This window comes from Rhea americana, unplaced genomic scaffold (assembly GCF_003343005.1).
Source record: "Rhea americana isolate MKP2758 unplaced genomic scaffold, rheAme1 scaffold_14, whole genome shotgun sequence".
In the NCBI taxonomy this organism is placed as follows: Eukaryota; Metazoa; Chordata; class Aves; order Rheiformes; family Rheidae; genus Rhea; species Rhea americana.
Window position 1 is genome coordinate 2,555,940 of NW_028185483.1, and position 19,966 is coordinate 2,575,905.

The window sequence follows — 19,966 nt, forward strand, 5'->3', positions numbered from 1 at the left end:
GTAGCATTGACCAAATCACCCAAATTCATGTTGTCTTAGGTAGGTTTTGGACAAATCAACCACATGGGTCTTGATTTGGTTTCTTGACCAGATGAGCATGCAAAACACTCTCCTATAAATTTTGATCATACAAATGTAATGTTAATACGGATTATTTCATCTTGATTATTGAAATGAAGTCCCTTTTTCTCTCAGTCTGATATCAACCTTCAGAACTCCGCTATTTGCCACTCTAGTCCATTGTAAACTGGATTTCAAGGCTTTTTGGACAGACTTTAAGTAAAATTAGCTACTGTAATTCAAAATTTATTGTTACCTCACTGTATAATGAACAACTTGAGAAAGATGGAAGTCCTTCAGAATTGTCATTCTTCATTGTTGCTCTTCCTTTGTTCCCTCACCAGTCCTGGAATGCACAAGAAAATCCCTTTCTAGGAACCTTTCATGCAGTTCACAAGTCCCCCTCCAAATTTTGTCTGGAGGTCTGGTTCAAATAGTTGGTGAGAGATCTTTCCTTTTGTAGCCTCCTATTCCCTTTAGTTTGCTGATCTATAGAGATTACTGACAAAGGGTTTTAAAAGGTCATTCTAAATGGTGTCCCTTTAGGCCATTTGGGCTTGAGTGGTCCTGTCCACAACTTATTTTCTATGGTCTACYGCTTTTAGGTAGATATGAAAAGAGCTTTGTGCAAAACAAGTATTAAGACATCTCTGCATGACCTTACCTTATTTTTTTGTAGTCTCCTATTCCCTTCAGTTTGCTGATCACTAATTAGCTTTATCCATTTGAATCTTCCATCAAATGGCCAATTCCAACTAAATGACATTTTGTTGGATTGGTCAGCTTCTTCAGCTTCTTTAGATGATTCTATTAGTCTTCATAGTTTGATTACATAGTCCAAATACAATTAATTTGCAGGCAAGAATTGTAACCTTTCTATGGTGTACTTTGTCCAAAACCTACCACATTTAGAAATACAGCCTTTGAAAAAGTCATAGGAGAGGACAGCTTTTTCATTTATGCAAAAAGTGAAAGATGTGGGAATATTTTTTTAAAAAATGTAGTAGTTAATCTTGTGACTTCATTTGCTGTTCAGTCAACAAAAGTGGGTTTCAAAAGATAAGCTTATACATTCAACAAGACTGGCTCAAAGAGAAATACAGCTCCAAAATTGGACTTCAGTGGAACTTCTTATTTTCTCATTGCCATTTTTTAGAGAATAACCAGTTCTACTAGGTTTATAGATAGGAGAAAAAACAATTAAAAATATGAACATTATTATAATTGAATTTTCTTTTTGAAAACTGTTAAAGATAACTAAGAGTTGTGTTTCAGTGAAACAGATTCTAGAATCTCAAAAATACAAGTTTAAAATCTAAAGTAGTTATTTTGCATCATTTCTGCAGAGGAATGAGATTAAACTGCTATTAGAACTTTCATTATCCATTAGGTGCCGTACAAGAATAGACCTTTAGACAATTGACTTCATCTATAGAGATTACTGACAAAGGGTTTTAAAAGGTCATTCTAAATGGTGTCCCTTTAGGCCATTTGGGCTTGAGTGGTCCTGTCCACAACTTATTTTCTATGGTCTACTGCTTTTAGGTAGATATGAAAAGAGCTTTGTGCAAAACAAGTATTAAGACATCTCTGCATGACCTTACCTTATTTATTTATTTATTTATTTTAAGAAATTCTGGGCAGATCTCATCTTTGTGGCAAAGGTCAAATAGGAAATATCTTGAAAAGAGCTACTGAAGCAATAAGGGAATGTGAATCTGCTCTCAGTCGTGAAGCTACTGTACCTTATGAGTAAGCTCAGGTCTCTTTGTTCCTTTGAGACTATTTATTAAAAAAAAAAAAGAAAGAAAAAAAAAAGAAAGAAAAGAAAAAGGAAAGAAAAGAAAAGAAAAAGAAAAGAGGGAGAGACTTGTTATTTTCTGTTTGAATCACATCACTAACAGGGGAAAACCAGGCTGTAAATGCTTTCACTGGAGTCACCTTTGTTAATCTCATGAAGTTAGGAGCAAAAATCTCTATTTACCAGAGACAAAACACGTCTATGAAGCATAATCACAGAGAATGTCTTGGTATTTGAAAATGATAGAGTTGTGAACAGATTTTATTACAAAAAATCTGACAGTTCAGGAGGCTTAAATCATTTGTGAAGTTTATAGTAGTATATCTCTATTCGTTTTTAGCTTCCAAGATAAATAAAAAAAAACAAAAAACAAAATCATTTCAAGTCTGCCCAACATCACAGTTTTATTAGAACGTTATTTTTAAACTTTAAGATTCGAGGGCTGGATATGCCCACATATTACTTCTGTTTCAGAACAATCAGGTGCAATATATATATATTTTTTTTAAGAGCTCTTACAATTCTGCTCTCTATTCCAGAAAAATTCTGAACCTCACTGAGGTAAGCAAGTAATAACATGCCACATCTAAAGCAATGGCATTAATAGGAAACGTTGTTATTGAAGATACCTCAAAAAAGTTAGTTACGAAAACAAACAAGCAAGCAAACCGCTTTTCCATCTCTAACTTCGCTGTAATGCTGAAGGTAAGAAATGTTGTTAGGCACTTCCCTAATAAGAAGAAAGCCGCTGTTGTGCTGACTGCGTGCACAAGGCTAAGGACATTTTGCAAAACAACATAGAAGACCATGCTCACTGGCCCAAACTGATGAGAGCTAGGTGCCTTCTAGGTGAGAGGCTGTGTCCTTCTGTGACCAAGTATCACTAATTTGTATTAGCCGGAGCTTAATTTGAAGGGTTAAAGAAAAGTACCAGGACTCTGCTGTGCCAAATGATGAATATACTTAAAAATATCTATGTTAAAGAAAGAGGCAGGTAGTTTTCTATTTTCTTGGACATCATATTTCTGGGATCTTTCAAAGAAACTATTGGTGTCACATGAAGAACAGGCAGTCATTTGAAAAAAAAATAAAAAAAAAAACCCCGAACAAGTGGTGTTCCTTCTTGTAATTCACAAAATGTTAAAACTCGACACATAGTGGTAGTTATAGTTTCCATTTTGTAATACACAGGAACAGTGATTTACTTTATATAATGTCAGATTAGATCTTTCTGAAACTTAACATTTCTAGAAACATCTCAAGAAAATGCGCTAATTTCAGAAATTAAGCTGAAATGTCATGACCTTCTCACTTTTGAGAATTTGTGTATGTCAATAACTTAAATTCCCCCTTTTAATGTAAAAACTAAGTTGTGCTTATTTACTATATAATATGACCATAATGTTACCTAACAGAAGTCCACAGAACACATGAACCTTTTATCTTATAATCCTAGCTGAATACATTATTATTTTCTCTTGTCACTCAATATTGAGCATGGTACACACAAAAATCTATAAAAGAATTGAATATAATGGTTTCTCCAAGCAATACTGAGATAAAGATTGAGATTTTCCTAATGGGAAATAGCCAAACCCTCTGGGCAGCATGGAAGATCATAGGAGCCTTAAAATAGAGCTAAGCAAAAAGTTGTGTCAGCATCATATTAACGTTGGAAAATAGTCTTTTTCTCCAGTATCTTAAAAAGAAAATTCTCACATAAAAATGTATTTTAATGGAATTCTTTTTTAAATAAACATCCTTTCTTCAAGAAGGTTTTTAAAAGAAATATCTTCCCTGTCCACCTATCAACAATTTAGATTTTCTATCTTCCCCGTCTTTTTTATGTTTTGCTAATAAAAGGGAAAAGGGAAAGAAATATAGAAAAAAAAAAACCCTGAAATTATGTTGATTTTTAGTCTCTGTCTTCTGAGTTGCTTAGCATCAATAAAGGCTTGCATGTGAAAAGGATTTGAGCCTTTCATATGAAGCTGGTGAAAGAAGAGATATTTACTGGCTGACTCACCACCTACATGATTTTGAGGAGCATGAAGAAGCTTTGATTAGCAAGCATGATTTTGAAAGTTCTGGCAATACATAGGAAACCTGATAGTTTCATGTGCGCCCTAGATGTTCTCATCAACATACTTGTAACCCAAGATAAGCATCCTAAAAATATATTCCATCCATGGGGCTCTTTTTATAGGAAAGGAATACTGCTTTTGTGTTATAACATAGTGTCAATCCTCAACGCCTGCCCGAGGCTGCACCAAAGCTAGTCAGGTAGCAACGCTAATATGCAGTTAGTTTCAAAAAGACTGCAAATCCAGGCATTGACTACAGGCGCCCATGAGGAACCAAACATCCTCTTCAGCTCTTTCATCTAGTCCTTAAAAATAAGCAAGCGATGATAGAACAGTCCCATCTATTGTTGCTTTTTCCTTATTCAACAATCAGTCACTTTAACAAAATTCAATCCGATAACCAGACTTTTACCCTCAACTTTTCTGGTTCAATTAACTTGTAATAACTTAAACCATCACGGCAGCTTAAAACCAGTAAGGAATGATCTTTCAAGTACAGTAACTTCTGATTCTTGGGAAGTGAAGCACAATTATTGAAAATAGCTCTCCAGCTACATACCAAATATTTATACCAGGCAAATATATTAGAAGTGATCTTAAAAGTACTAGGGGCACACACACAAAAAAGTATAAATTGTTCTAAGTGTTTTAAATGTCACTCTATTCAAGATAGCACTTTTTTATTGAGAAATGTGTAACAACATCTTACTGGCAGTATTTTAATAATGCCTAGATATAGTGACAATTGTGAAACTTGAAAATTTAGCCTGTTCATACAGGCTAATGTGAAAGTAAACATTCTCACTCAAAAATCTCTATTTTATGTACTTTTGCACAGAATATAGAAACAATGGTATTTATATTCTAATACACAAATATATAATTTAGTAAATAAATCCATACTTATATGCATTTATATTGAGACTCCCAACCCAAAATAAGGATCTTTAGAATTAGGGGGAAAAAAAAACACTTATTAAGAGAAACAGTGTCTTTCTAGAGGACCTTACAGTACAAATGGACAAGAAGGACAAGGGATACAAAGAGAAAGCCTTACTATCATCATTTTACAGTCTCAAACTGAGGCATTGAGAGAGTAAAAATTTTTTCTACAATGCTGCCAGAAGCCTCAAAGAACTAAGGATCAAACCAGAGCTGCTACACTGCAGTCTTGTGCTCTAACCACACGACCGAAAAATGCCTGTAAAATATTAAATGTTTAGTAGGAAACTAGTCTGTGCCTTAAAATGAAAATTTGCTAATATAATAATTATTGTTATTTTGCATATCTGTCTTCTGAACTGCTGGACATAGCAAAACTGTTCAGGGGTAGTGGATGATCAGGCCATTAAACAATACACAAGTTTATTTTAGATATATCTTTTTAAATCACGGGATTTAAAATATTTACTAGATTTCTTTTTTCCATTGACCTTCCTGAAGGTAACCTGGTGCCGTTGCGTTATTGTGGATTGTTTTTACAGTGTGGGAGAGGGGGAGGGAGGGAGAGAGGGAATGGAAATTCTGGACTGATGTAAAAATACTATGCTTAAAGACTGAATAGCATAGGAAACAAGATCATCTCCTAGCATCTAAAAGAGCTTTGCTTCTGGGAGAAAATGAAAATCTGGATTCTGGAAGGATTCTGGTACATGGATGTACTCCATCTTCCACAGTTGCAGGACATAGTTGCAGCACAGTATGGATGAAAACATGAATAGACGCATTTGTGACTATGCTATCGGTATGTTGATAAAGGGCATTACAGTAGTTCATTAATACAGTCCTGTGAGTATAAACAAACCAAAAATCTATAAAATGGAAATGTAGGAGAAGAAAGGATACAAACTAGAGGCTGAAAAAAAGGTTTAAGCGAGAGTATAGTTTTGGCATCCTACTCTCGCATAGTCTGTCTCACTTGCCTCACCATGTCAGTATGAGCATCACCTATAAAAAACACAGTACTCTTTATACATATCTCACTCCACCAGGTTGTAGCTCTTTTCAGCCAAAAGCACTTCTTTCACAGCATAACACAGATCTACTCCTCCCACATGCACCCCTACCATTTCCAGTTATGTGATGTGCAGTTTAATTTACAGACTTCCTGAAGCAGAAGACAGCAGCTTTTTAAGTGTTTGTACCATGTCTATCTGACACTGTACGAATAACATAATTTTAAGGGACTACATTTTCACTGGCCTTTTATGCAGTGGTTGAAGGGGGTTCAGCCTCTCCCTACTCCCAAAAATCTGACACCAGAATTAAAAATAATCACAGACTTGTAAGTTGTCCCCAAATTGCTGCTTGTGAAGAGCATAAGGTAATGTATTCTAATAATAAATTGAGCAATATTTTGAAGTTTTTATGTATTTTTAACAATATTTCAGCAAATTTTTTAAGGATTCAAGTTCTCAGCAAAGTTTTCTGTCTCGTAAATGCACTTCAAATGAAGTGGCCTTACAGTGGGGATAGGCATTTAACGCTGTCCCATGACGTTAACACTTAGCTGAAAGAAGCAAAAGCCCAACATCTCTGTGAAATAATTTTGGGCAATTTTAGCAGAGCTCATAACTAGGTATGTTTCTGAAGGGCCCAGAGGTGGCATCCATAAATCATTGCAGCATGTAATTTTTTACAAATGGTTGAAGGGCCACCAAGGCATTACTCTCAGCAGGGAAAGAACTAAGTCTGCTTTATAGTTCAGGCTCAGCAAATAATTAAATCAGTAGAGTTAAGAAAAGAGATATTTGCTTGGGAAAAAACATCTCTATCTTCTCTGTTGTTCAGATGTTGGCTTAAAAACCATACAGATATTTTCCAGTTAGCAGATACAACATACCCTATTATGTTCAGTGTGTTCTTAAGATGAATTCAAATTTCTAGAATATCAGTATACAGTATGGGAGAACACAAAACAGCATATTTTAATCAAAGTCTAACACAGGCCCTTCCTGATAATGGTCCTTAATTTTTATAAGCAGTAGGAAGACATTTAACAAATCTCTTGCAATTTCCTGCAACAGAACCATAGCTTACTTGCTAAAATTACGAAACTTGTTGCAGAAGTCTGATCACACTTTGAGGTTCAGTGTATTAACTTCTTTTGCATGTAAACTGACACCAGTAGAAAAAGTAATGTGATCTAATGCTGTTAAAACTCCATCCTGCTCCCAGTATCTCCAAAAGTTCTCCTTCTTTTTCTCTAATTATTTTATAAGGCAAGAGTTTGTCTCCTTTCTGCTTACCTTCCTTTTCTGGATCAGCTGTAGTTCTAGCAAAAAATTTTGTGATATCCTGCTCTTAGTATTTTGCCAAGATGAAAGTTAACCATTTATTCTTACTCATCTCATTTTTTCCTCTCCTACTGTCTTTTGATGAATTACTGTATTTTGACTCTCTGACGTCTTCATTTTTTCTCCAGTCTCTTGTGTTTAAACTTCTCAGAAGCCTTTTGAAATGTAAACAAGTTATACAGCTGGGCTTCCTTATCCACTGCTGAATGGATTTATTCCAAATACACTTAAAAGTAGTGAAGTGTAATTACCTTTAGCAGCACCTGTGATGATTAAACATCATCGCAACACAAACATCAGTGTTCCTTTTTAACAGTGTTGAGCTTACGTTATGCATCAAATTTAAGGTAAAGGTATCATTTTTAGAAAATGTTAATGTACATCTCAATTCATAAACATGTAAACATGGCATTTTTCTGGCTGTATGTCAGAAGACACGCACTAAACTGGATTTAATTTTTAATGTAACTGTGTATGATGAAAAGCTCATTAAAATATAAACGAATGCAATTTCCTGTTACTCTCACACATATGGAAATATTGGTGTCTGCATGTTTATGTGAATGCAAAAGAATATCATATTTTGTTCAGTGATGATTACAGTAGCAGTAAGAGAACTTACTAAAAGCAAAGATATATTCTCTGACTATAATTTTTTAACTAATGTCATAAGGTACTATTTCTTCTTTGCTAGAAGAAAGGAAGCTCTTGGCAGTTGTTCTTAATCCTTGTTAAACAGAGGTCCAGTATCCTAAAATACAAAGATTTTTCTTCTTCCTCCTTTGATTACAGGGTAAACTATATTACATCCATATCTGAATCTTCTCCCCCAGCCTGTATCAAATGTTAGAGCTGAAATATGTCTCTGACAGAGATCTGGACTCTCAACCTTTTAAAATGAATTATTACTCAGCTATTCTTATTTCTGCATAAGGAGAGGCATACTGCTATTTGATATCTGGCAGTCATTTAAAGCACTAGCAACTCCTCTTCCACAGCAGCACACACATCTGATTTGGTTTCTGCATTTTCTTGGTATAAATGCTGCCCTATTGCTTTTCTTGGAGGGAAAAAAAAAATCAGGGTGGGGCTAGATTTTTGCCGCTAGATTTTCACTCTACTTTGTACTAAAGCAGATCCATAAGAACAATCTAATGTGTAAAATTTGTTGTTTATATAGATCTGCAGCTGGCTAAGTCTCAGTTACTTTCTAAACATAAAATAATCTCTGTATAAACTGTGGGTTTGTAAAGTATGTAAGCATTCTGTGTTTGTTTAGTCCAGATCACCTGCTGAAACTGAAGGTTATGCCTGGGTGATAACCATCAGATGACAATTCAAGACAGAATTCAAATTCTTCCAAAGTGTGTCCAGATCACAAGGGCAGGAGATGAGGACAGGTCGGGTAGAGCTTTAAAGCATACCATCAGCATACACAAAAACTTACCAATCATAATCAGCATTTACCTCAATTTTGTGGAAGTAGAGTTGAGTGAATTAAACAACTCTTAAGTACATACCTAATTAAGAGGTTGTGCCCATAGAGTCATTAGAGCTGCAGTCAGGAACAGTGCCTCTTTTCTGCTTACAAAGAACATTGATCCCGCCATAATGATTAACTGCTGTTGAAGGATAACATAAGAGAAGGTTAAAACACTTTTCCAAATACCTTTAAGCAACAAAATATACATGACAAATTTTCATATTAAGGATCTTGTCTTCAGTGCAAAAGCAGGTAAAAACAGTTTTCAAGCACAAACTAAATTCATCAATCAATCCTAAAACCCCATTCCGCCTTGCTTTTATTATTATTATTATTTTATGATTAATGTTAAGATAGCAAAAACTTACTCATTACTTCAAGATTTAAAAAGCATCTTTTTACATGGGAAGAGAAAGGCCATGCATAAGATGAACTTAAACAAATCTGATAAAATGCCGTATTTTATCTGTTTCTAATGTCTCCTTCATGGAAAAACTGACCAGAACATATGGCAACACTAGCCATTTTTTAGGCTTTTCAATAATTTCAGTATAATATAACCTCAAATAGTGCACTTCCTACTTCTGCTATGTAGCTTACACCTACCTGAGCACCTTCTCTGCTATTAATGGAGTTTAGTGGTCAGAAGTATCACAGGCAGCCTGGTAAACGCAATTCTTTTTTTTCTGATCATTTTCTAGAACCTTCTGCAAACTCCAGAGACTAGGATTCTCTTTTAATTAGATGCAACTCTAAAAATTGCAAGGAGACATCCTCTTAGAAAAACAGCCAAGGAATGAACATGTCAACCCTCTGAAACCATCAACTTCCACAGACTATGTTCTCTAAAGCAAGGTGACATTGCCTTAGTTCATAGTTGACAGTGCAATCTTACAGAATTTTAACATACACTCTCAAATTCATTCGTAGAATAAAAAGTAAGAATCCTTGAAATATATATCTCTTTGAATCTTCAAAGTTTCTCTTTTTTTAAATCTAGCTAGCTATACAAAGAAACAGCAAGTCTACTTGTCCTAATTAAGACCTTCAACTTAATTTGTAGCAATTTTCTCTTCCAAGTCTCATCACTTCAATCCTTCTGGTGTCCTTTTTGTAGTTACAGTCTTTTATATTAAATTATTGCAAAATACTGTTTCTGGGTTACATTACAAGACCATTTGGAATACATGTGGTTTATTCAAAACCACAGAACTTGTTGAGTCAGTAGCATCAAGATTCAGGTGTGAGACTGGGATATATTTTCTATGTGTTACAGCATTGGAACTAGGTTAAAGGTGCACTCTGCCATAGCTACTGTAACCTCGCTAATATGTTGTTAAACCACTCTAACTTCATTATTCTTACAGGCTTTTAGTCACTTCTCTGGTGACTGCATGAGGTGTCCATTAACTTCTGTGGTAAGGCTGTGCACCAATATTTCTTTCTGTATCAATAACAAATACTAATGACTGCCCTTATTACCACAGCTAGACCACTAGACTGCATCTTTTACTCTTCTCAGAATGATACCCATCGCATGTGATGGCCCTCCTTTCACCAGCTTACCTGGGTCCATATTTGCCAACCTTTTGGATAAGATTGATTCTCTTTCCCAGACACGTACTGAAGTGATTTATTCTCAAGCAAGTAGGAGCTGAAGAGACTTAATTTTTGTTCCAGTTAGGGTCAGGATTAAGGTTATTTTAAAACTTTTTTTTTTTTGCTATACAGGGCTCTGCATTGCATTTATAGGGTCTGAAAAACTACAGCATTCGCTTAAGGATTTGGAAAGGGGGAGAGAGAGCTGAGGCAACAATAAATCCTCTCACAAGAAAAAGAGAGGTAGAAGGATGACTTTGCTAACCTGGAGAACTTTGGGGACAGGCGGGTTGCTCTGTTTTGCCAGGTAATGACAGAGCCAATATTATAGCAGAGATTTCTCTTTCAGAATCAGAATAATCCCAGATGGCTGTAGTTAATTGCAAGTTTCTACTTCTCCTCAGCCAGCAGTTGGCATAATTTCAAACAAGACAAATAGCCGCAAAATCAAAATTATAAGATTGACCATGCTAATCAATGCATTCCAAATATGGTTAGTTAGAGAAAGAGAAATTCAGTAATTGGACCAGAAAGAAATCAATATCCTGACACAGCAAATCTGACTATCTGGACTACTGCTGCTGCACCTGATCACCTCCCTCTTGCCAGCTGGCCTCTCCTTCCAGTTGTCCACAACCTGCCAGCCTGGTCCTGCTTCCTGCTCTCCTCTCCAGATCCTTTCTTTCCTGAGAGGAAGGCCAGCCACCTGCAGCTCATCTCCAGCCTTGTTTTCAGAAGTATCCGGCTGATACAATGAAGTCCTGATTTCCAGAGAGCCTGGCACCTATTCAGCCATCTAACTGCAGTGTGCCAAATTTGCAGCAGCGCTTGGGCACTGGTAGTTCCTACTAAGATTAAATGCACCTGTCTGTTTATCCACAGCTGCTGCCTCTTTTGCAGTTCTTCTAAGCATCTCCTTTCCTGATTCATGTGTCAGCATAGTGACCTATCACATTGTTGGGTTTGTTGTTAGGATTTGAGGTCAATCACCATCCTAGCCAGCTGGTAGGGAACATATTGCCCAGCTGGGCTTCTGCTACTAAAAGCAGCCCCAGCTGCAGAGCAGTAGCTGAGGTTCTCTCAAAGTGGTCTGTCTTTAGGGGTGTGAGGTCTAAGTGCCCTCAGCCCCTGCCTAAAATGAAGTAGACAGCTTTCAGGAAGGGGGTCTACAAGATGGGGTTCCTGCAGCTGTGTCACAGGCTGAGCATTTCCAAGGGGCTGTGTGGGTCTGCAAACAGCAGAGACAGGAGTAGTTGAACACTGACGGCCCCTACCCAGTTGCATCTTTGCTTGTTACAGGGAGGCTTTGTAACATTTTTAAAATGGGTACTAATCTGCAGATTAAGTTCACAATGAGTTGTCTCCACCATCATTTGAATGTCCCAAGCAGATTTGTCTCTAGCTTATATGATAGACAGAGTACCTGGTGGTCTCCTCAGATTTCTCAGCATTGCTCAGACAAAGCCAGCGTCTCCTGAAATGCACCTGAAGGGAATCTGTGTTTGCATGGACATGGAACAAAATATTCTTAGTTCTGTACATAAATATCTTTCCTGCAATTGTTAGGACAGAGATTGCCACCTACCTGCATGGAAGTACAAGGAAGTAAAACCAAGTTCCCTGTTCCTCATAGGTTGGATGGGTGCAGGCTACCTACCTAATCATTCAGAGACAGTATTTTTCTTATGACTATGAGTCATAAAATCTCCACATCAATGAACACCATTCCCTTCCAACTGCAGTTAGCACTGGTCTGATACTGCAGATAAAATGTTGTCCTCTTTTCACGTCTTTTTGCAGTGCCTCACAGTTGGGAAAATGTCAGTTTAACACCTAAACAACAGACAGAAAGCATAGGACTGCACTGAAAAATGGACAAAAAAGGGATGGATATGGATAAAGGTCTACTGTAACATGCCACTACAATAAACTGAGCCAGATTGGAGAACAAAGAAGTCTGCTGAGGGGCAGAAACACTAAACTACAGGATATAAACAACAACAGACCACCAGGTTATCTTTGAAAAGGTCTAAAACAACTCTAGCATCCAAAAAGCCATTTCCTTGCCTTCATTTTTTGCAGCTTCATTTTGCATTTTATCCTTTCACACAATGAGTAAAAGGAACCTTTTTAAAGTGATTAATCTGACAGTGTCATTTTTGAGTTTCACGGCATCCCATACTGTGCACAAACAGTGCACAGTTCAAAAGAAAAGAATGTTCCTATCAAAGTAATCCACACATAAAGAGTACAGAGCCCAGCATGGAATAACTAATGGTCCAAACTACAGCATTATTATTTTTTAAAGATTTTCAACCTGAGAGGCATTCAGGCTTATCAAGCTGTGATCCAAATCTTTTCTAATGCATACAGTCCTGCCTCATACTTAATTCTTTACTAAGTACATCACATAGCAAAAGTATTGTTTTTTAAGGGGTCCTCATTCAGCACCATCAAAAATATGGCTGTAGAAATCCTTTATTTTTTACATGCATTTGCTAATGATTGATCAAATGGGCAACTAATAAATGGTGCAGATTGAAAGGCAATTGTAGAGGATGGTCCTTTCGAGATGAAGTGCTTGAAAATGGTCCTCAGGTTGACAGGAACTTTGATGAGTAGGTATCATTCAGTGTGGATTATAAAGGACAGCAAGGAGTAGCCTGAGAAACAGAGGGAGGTTGTTCATGCAAGAAAACGTTGGGGGACGCTATGGTCTTTCCAGGGACCATGCAAGTCCCTAGCATCTGAGCCTGTCCTGCTGAAATCAGCTCTAAAAATCCCATTTATTTGTATGAGAACAGAATATAGTTTTCTCATGTAAAGCTTTAAAGATTGAAATCTGTTCTCTGATTTTGTGCCTAACCTTATTGTCAGGTATATGAATTGTAGATCAAGCACTAGAACTTTACACTCACCTCTGGCACACAATTACCTGTCTGCCAACATGCTTGACTTCATTTATGGCTGGAAAAGTAGGAAATGATGGTCACCTTAATTTACTAGCTACAAAATATGCAGCTGCACCTCCTTGAAATATCTCTTTTGCTTACCATAACTTTCACTTTTCATATGTAGTGCTCTGAAGATTTATTCAAAACCCACAAAATCTGTGTAAATCTGCAGCTTAATAAAACTATAAAGTACTCTTTCGCTCCTCCTCATTGTGCTTACAAAGAGGACCTCACTAGAAAATTGCTTAGACGATCCCTGCTTACAGGATCTTGGCCACTGTTGGTGCTAATGAGCCCTGGCATGATACATTGCAAAAAAACAGCGATGATGGCCAGAATCTTAGGCTAACTGACTAGGTTTACTTAACTTCTGAACTTATGCAGACATTCAAATATATCAGTTACCTGGCTCAATACTCAGTCTCCTCTGTATCTGGTTACACAACAGTCATTAACTATATTACGTCAAAAAAATAAGGCACTCACTAATACTGTTTTCATCATAACTTTTGCCCATTTTTATTAGTCTGACTAGTGTCCTCTGTGGTAGTCTTGTAGCATCAAAAAGCTTTTACTATAACATGTCAATTCTAGTTCATCTGAGCCACTATTTCTACACTTATTAACATCTATTTAGAAGAAAAGAACACAGAATCACCAAACTGATGTAGATGTGCCAAATGAAGAGAGTATGTCCTATATTTTAGCTTTTCCGTCATTTCATCTTTTCTTTTCAACATTAAGAGTGAAAGGAATAATGAAGTTGTTGCAAATGATAATCAAATAGAGGAAGAGATTTGAAGAAAAGGGGTTTGGGCACAGTTTATGAAATCATAGAGACCCCTTATTTTATTCTGAATTAATCTGCCTCTTATACTTGTTTTCATATCCAGTACCAGAAAAATAGAAACAGAAAAGGAAGTTATAGATTCCTTAGTAAGAAAGTGGAAAACAGAATCAAACTGCAGGACTAACAGCCTATTTCTTCTCTGCTTAATTTTCCCTTGCTCACCCCTCTCAAACAGCCAAGATTTTTTTTCGTTGAAAATCATTTCAAAAAGGTGAAAGAGATCACAGGCTTCTGCTTTAGTACTTAAATGTTCCATTTCTATAGTAACATTAAAGTAACTATTAACAGAATTGTTTTCTTATTGTCCTGATGTTCAGGCACAGAGTGACTAACTAGCAAATTAAACGATTCCTTTCAAAGAAAGCTGTACTGCTCAATGTGACATTGGGCAATGCCCTATTGGCATCTCATGCTAGAACTAAAGCAGCACCAGCAGCCCACTTTCTAGAATGAAAATAAGAAGATTTTAACAGTGTTTCAGAGTTGCAAGAAATCCAAACCATGCAAAATAATCCATCATCTGTGATCTTAAAAAATGATGACATTTCAGAGACAATGAGTAAATAAAAAATTTTAACTAACGTGGGCAAAATAGGTGAGCTTGGGACATAAGGATCCACTCTAAAAGTGCACAGATAAGATGGTCAGAAATGTTACGTTACTGCAGATCAAAAGAGATCAATGTGAAGTCCTTCTTGCTACATGCAAAGCTATGCAGGAATTATCAGCTAGAAACTCCTTTCTGCATCGGTCTAAAGGGAGTTGTAGCTGCCTTTCTGCGGTTTCATCATACCTCTGTTCTTTCCAGTATAAGGAACTACTTTAAAATTACCCCTGTAGCAGCAGAAGAAAGGAAATTTATTTTCTTTTACATGCAGTGAAGCCTTTGAAAGGAAGGCTGGACAGTCAGCATACTGGAAGTAATCCAGAAAGAGGACATCTCCTGGGGCTAATGCAATTATGATTTCATTTTGGTTGGCTGCAGGAGCAGAAGGTATCATCTAACTGCAAGGATTGGCAAGCAAAGGCTACAGTCCTAGGTCTGGGGAGCATTGTGTACTTTTGACTCTGATTTTGTCAGTAAGTGAATTTGTATATGAGAAGTTAGAAAAGAAGGATAGTCCTGACATTGATGGATCCACAGGCAGGGCAAGGGTTGGGAGTTCAGATACACAGACTTAGGCTGTAACACTGAGAACAGCTGCACGAAGATATACTTCTGCATTTCTGCAGAACAGCTTGCTGAATCAAGACTGTGAGGTAGTTTACTTCATGGTTTATACATATATTTAATTAAAATTCTAGATAAATATTTGCAGCAATAAGTTTTGGAAGTATTGTAAAGTTACTTTGTATTAAATATTTATTACAATCATTTGAAATGTTCCTTAGGTTAAATATTTACCACTATTTTCAAGATATTGGTATTGAGCTTATTATAAATACAGTGCAAATGCAAAGCTGTCTTTCCTAGTTTCAATATACTTCTCTGAGTTGCCTTTAGACTTATGTCCTGATGGATATTTGCCATTAATGCATTATGACTTTTTTCCTTTATGAAAAAAGGCTCTAGCCCAAGCTAAGAGAAAGTTATAATTTAAAACATAGTTTTCACTGTGCTCAGCATTCTCACTGTAATAATACGCTTGTCCTTTTTCTTACTGCAGCTACTGTATTAAATATTTATATTGATGTTTATTTTGTAAATAAAGAAAGCAAATTAGACCAACACATGAAGCCTATGATGTGTTTTAATATCTGCATTTGTTTCATGTTTTGGCCTTTTATGCAATTGATTCAAAGGAACATGTTAAATAATAAATAACAGTTTTAAAATTACATCAAAGTATTTCTGTTTACTTGTTTGCTTCAGGAGATTTTTTTTTTTTTTTTTTTTTTGTAAAAAATAGAAGTACAAACTACAGAGAATATCTAGTCCATAACTATTCTACATGCACTAAAGGTAGTAAAATCACGAGCAAACATTTGGCTTTCCTGAAGACAGCACGAATGTCACAGTATCTTTTAGAATTTGACCTAAAAACCTCATAACATCAGGAAAAGAAAAAGCAAAAGGCTTTTGTGTGAGAAATTCTTCCTGATCAAAAGTTCAACCAACAAGAAGGTCCTACAAATGTGCTACAAAACAACAACTCATGTTTATTTAATTTATTGTATTACCTACACTGGCTTGAGATAAGTTTTTTTCTACAGAGTAGTTTCCTACATAACGCTTCTGCTACTCTGCTACTGGCAAAGTGGTGTGTTTTGGGCAGGAAGCACTTCGCTATGTGCTAGAAAAATGGGATGTTAGGGAAGGGTATTCACCTGCAAGACCTCATAACCTCAGGGATTCATACATACCCCTTCCTTAGGCTTGATTCACACAGCAGGGTTTCACCTGTGCAAGGGTAACTGCTTCTGCACATCTTTGGCATCAGCACTGACACAGCTGTCCTTGCACATAGCCTTATAACATGACTGGGCTTTCTTAACCTATGCTTTAAGCACAGCATGCTTCGGGGGGGTCTCTGCTGCCACTTGTCAGAGATGATTCTCTAGCACAGTTGTTAGGCTGGATTTTTTCTTGATTGTAGAGGGTATCAGTCACTAAGAAGGCAAAGAAAAAAAACAACAAAAATAGTATTAAGAACAAACTGAGGAACTGAAGCATTTATTATTCTTCAGATAAGGTCAGTAAAGAGTATCAAGGCACCAATGGCTATCACAAAAAAGGTGCTTGCGTTTTCCTGTCCAGTTAAAGCTGTCAGTGGTCATGACATAATGCACATTGCACAGGCTTTGTTATCAATGCAACTCAGATAGACTTGTATATTTTTATGCCCTGCTTTCACCCGATACCGGTCTTTTGCCATACATTCTTTAGATTTTACACAAATATACTGTAAGTGTCAAATGTTAGTTTGGCATTCTTAGATCCTTTTTCCTTCCCTTTTTATATCTGATATTCAGTGAAGCAGTGAAGTGGCTGCAGTTGCATCTTCCTCCAAAGCCATCTTGAAAGATAAAGTTCAACTTCAGCAATTATCCAATCTTAGGCTGAATTTACTGACTCAAGAATTAGCGTAAGTTATTTATGCAGGCCTAAACTAAAAATCTGTGTACAATGTATGTTGACCTGTATACCTACAAAACTGTTACAGATCTGCTTTCAAAGAAAGAGCATCTTTTTCATTCAGTAAACTATGCAATATCTGAAAAGTATCTTTTATGGATGTTAGTGCAATGGTTGCCTGGAAATCCTGCATGCTTATCTACAGAAAAAGTCTTAAAAATATTATATGTCTATTTGTATTAAATTGGAGCAATTGCTAATTAAAGGGAGAATTGCAATTGATGTTTTTGTCACAAAATAGCTTCAGATCACCTAAAAAAGTCTGTATTGTTCACATACAGCACTGTATATTCACATTTCACCAGCTGTGTGTTTTCTAATAAGGTCATAGCTAATTCTTTCTAATTGAAAAATATTGTTTCAATTACCAAGGACTTGTTGGTGGCAGTTGGTTCATCTTGTTCAGCATTCTCTTTGGTACCATTTTGCTGTCTTCCATTGAACTAAATGAAGGTCCCATTACCTGATACAAGAGTAAGTCATGGGGGCTTCACACACTGTTCAGTGAGGGAACAGAATAATCTTCTAAAATAAAGTAAACTAATTCTTCGACAAGGATAATAGATTGTGTTTCATGGTGTTTCGTGTGCTCTTGATCTCAGGCAATGGTTGAGAATATGCAAAGTCCTGCAGAGTCCAATGGATTCCTCTGTTTCCTAGTTCTCCTGGAGGGTGGTGGAATAAGGAAGGCATCAAGCAGAAACCTTGGGACCTGAGAACTTCCCCACAGGGCGTTCTGGGGGGGGGGGGGGGTTCCTGGAGGGTGGGGAATACAGAAAGCAAAAAAATAATAATAATAAAAATAGAGAGAGAGAGCAAGATGAAGGTTCAGGCCTGGAGACCACAATTCAGAGAACATTAAACAGAAATAAAACACCCTCCTCCTTTCAAAGGTCAATGCCTTTCAGGGGCAACAGCCAGGGAGGTCTTCCAAGCTGTAGCACAACCACTGGCTGCACTGAAACTAAAATACTATGTCTATCCTGGTAAATAAAACAGCACTGGGTAGCAAGCTCAAGTACTGGATCCTCAGTCAGCCCTACTACTCACTTGCTAGCGAGCTCTCTGACAGGTGCTGTGCTGAGTAGTACACTTCGCGCTGATGCTCAGAGATAGCTCACGGCCAGGGATCACTCCCAACAGGATGCATGGACAAAACAACACCAGCTCCAGCAACTTCCTCCTGTACACAACTCTTCACACTTGTACTGATGGGCCTTGCACTCTCATAGTGCATCCAGGTGTGATGCTCTCTTAAATGGGCTCTGACACAGCCCTCAGATAGTTTTGACAATCTGAAGAACAAACATAGCAAATAATAATTAAGATTTCAGCCTATAGATGTACCACTATAAGGGACGCAGAGGATACCCTGGCATCATGTGAACACACTCAGTTTGTGTCACTTGGCCTGTGAACTGGAGAGTGGTCCCTGTCCCATTTTATTTGGCAATGAAGACATAGCAAGAGAAATCAAAAAGACATCAATGCTTCTTCTCTAGCATATCCACAGATGGTAGCTGCTGGCTTTAAATTCATTTGCATTAAGTATTAAAAAAGCTAAAATACATTCTTCCCAACTTATGAAACAATGTAAGAGCTCACTCTAGACCTTGGATCAAGATCTTTTTATCCTGTATACCTGAAGAAAGGAGAAATAGTCCCACATCACAGCAGTCCCTTGTCTAGATCTAGGAAATAAAGAAGCAGGGAACAAATGAAATGGAGGTGGTATAAAGTGTCTTCAAACTGATTCTTGACAAAGGTGATACTTGGTCCTACTGTATTCAGAGGATATCAGTGAAGACTGTGATGGTATTATTTATGCAGAAACATATTTTTTAGATATATATGTTCTAAATCATACATGCTTGATTCTTTCTTGGTCATTCTACAGTGAAGGAAAAGTCAACTGCAGTGATAAATTACGTAAGAGAATGAAAAGTATTCATTACAAGAATGCTAACAGAGAAATCTTCATGCCTCGAACACTTTTCTAAGTCTCAAGGAAATAGCTCTTTCTGAACAATGTTGTTATTCAGCATCAAACTGAGCCTCAGAAACAAAGGTAGTCAGGCAGTTCCAGCAGTAATGATGTGCTCATAAACTAAACACCTATTCTTACTTTTGGCCAGGTCATGGCTCCAAAATAGCATGACAGTGCAGGTGAAAGATAGTGCTACACCTACTGTATCACACAAATTTTCACACTACTCACAATAGATATTGAAAGATTAACCTGCATATAACAGAGATAACAGGCAGAGTACTACAGTAGATCAATTTATTGCTTCCCAATAGGTCCCAAATAAACATGCTATCATACTGCTACGATCTTTCTCTGGAGCTTGATAAAAGGTCCTCTCTGTTCCCCATAAGACTACAAGAGAATAACACGTGACAACATAGAGTTTTATATTAGGTAGAAGAATGGGTAAGCTGATCTTCATTATCTAATCAGGTTTATTAGGCTTATTCTGCACCCTGCTCTTCAGAAAATGCCAGATGCAGCCTTTTCCTCAAAAACATCTATCAATATCTCTTTTCTGAGAGCCACTCACATGCACCTTGCACAGGTCATTTTTCAGAACAGGGATATTAGTATTAATTTGTAAACAAAGGCACTCCTTTTCTGAAAAGAAAAAGTGGAATAATGCATACAATGGAAGGCTTAGTAACCTAAAGAAGCTACTTAATGCAATA

General features: G+C 36.8%; 1 long non-coding RNA gene across 5 annotated transcripts in view; it reads left to right on the forward strand.

Moving 5' to 3' along the window:
• Window positions 1-17,815, forward strand: part of LOC146599386 (uncharacterized) — a 333,890-nt gene extending 316,075 nt beyond the window's left edge. For 4 of the 5 annotated variants that reach the window (XR_014895010.1, XR_014895011.1, XR_014895006.1 and 1 more), the window contains one exon: window positions 17,101-17,815. This is a non-coding gene — a long non-coding RNA (uncharacterized LOC146599386). Of the gene's footprint in view, window positions 1-9,425; window positions 9,632-17,100 lie in introns of those variants that run through there. The other variant, XR_014895007.1, reaches the window with a different exon arrangement.
• Window positions 17,816-19,966: the final 2,151 nt, after the last annotated feature.